The sequence below is a fragment of the Gopherus flavomarginatus genome, chromosome 20 (genome assembly GCF_025201925.1).
Source record: "Gopherus flavomarginatus isolate rGopFla2 chromosome 20, rGopFla2.mat.asm, whole genome shotgun sequence".
NCBI lineage: Eukaryota > Metazoa > Chordata > Testudines > Testudinidae > Gopherus > Gopherus flavomarginatus.
In genome coordinates, this window is record NC_066636.1 from 19,494,705 (window position 1) to 19,496,210 (window position 1,506).

Consider the following 1,506-nt stretch of genomic DNA (forward strand, 5'->3'; position numbering starts at 1 on the left):
CACACTCTGTGGCACAGACATCCCGGCCTAGGTGACCTTTCAGCCCTGGCTCTTGCAGCCCAGCCTGGCCCCGCAGGACCCCCCTCCCCTGGGCTGTACATCCTCTGTACGCACACCAAACCTGCCGCTGGCTTAAAGCAGGCAGGGTTGTTTAGCGGCTGTTGCCTGTGATAATGATAACATCTCTGTGATACTGTATTCTGCTTCTGATATTAAACCCGCAGTTCCTTTAGGGTCATTCCTTGGCTGGCTGTGCTTTAGATCACACCTTCAAAAACAGACCGGGGCAGTGAGATTGTGGGGCAAAATCCTACATTCCGGCAAAATTCAGCATGAGCAGGAGTTTTCCCTGAGTCAGGACAGCAGGCTGGTCTCTATCTCGTATGATTAGTCTCCGTTACATTTGGGTCCCGTTACACAGTTCTGGTAGTGAATGAGTTATGCCCACTTACGGGCCCCTCGACATCACCAGAGCAGCGTAAAGGGCAGAGCTTCATTTGCAATGAAAGAGGCACCAGGGATCAAGCAATTTGGTGCCGGGACTCAAAGTCTTTTTTTACATTCAGACCTGATGCAGCGAGCTCAGAGATGCCGGGACGATGCACTGCCAGGCTTAGAGGAGACACGGCTCAGCCTTGGGAACAATTAAGCACTGGTAAAAGGGCTTGGTGCAATCAGGCCCCCCAGACTCATTGTAAGAGACTCATGTTGTAGTGTAGATAAGACCATAGAAATCATAAAGCTAGATAAGCCCAGTGGCCCAGATCCTAAAAGGTCTGTAGGTACCTAACGCCCATTGATGTCAATGGAAGTTAGGAGCTTAAATACCTTTGAGGACGTGGGTCAGTGTCTCCCCAGCATGGCCTCGCCTACAGAAAGGACTAATCATAACCCTCCCGCAACAGTAATCTCCAATTGTCAGTGCTTTCGAGATTCCGAAGCACTCAGGACTCGGGCTGTGGTCCTGCAAGCTGGTGGGCATCCTCACCTATGTTTTCCCTCAGCACATCACAGCAGGGGCCTCAGCACCCTACAGGACCAGGCCTTTTAACAGTATGTAGGAATTCTGTTGGCCATCAGCAAAACGGCTTGGAAGGTGGTAGCTGGTTAACAGCCCCACAGCAACCCTGCCCTGCAGCTCAGGATGGGAAGTGAAGCTGTTTGAGACCCCAGTTTTAAGTCTCATCAGACAGAGGGCCCCCTCCTGCTGCCTCATGGGCAAAATGAGCCCAGGCTGAGGCCCTTCTTCATTCATTTTTGTATTGGCACTTGTGCCTTGCAGCAAGTTTATCCAGATATTAAATGAAATGTACAGGGCCGGATTCTGCTGCCTCTGCATGAGACACCGTTGTGAAGGTGGCGCAACTCCATGGATGGCCACAGATTTACACGGGCACAAGTGAGAGCAGAACCTGGCCTGCGGGATTTGCAAAGTCCCCTCTCAGACACAATAAACTGAGCTGCGGCATCTCACCAGCTGAAAAAGGCAACGGACGCTTTAGTGAC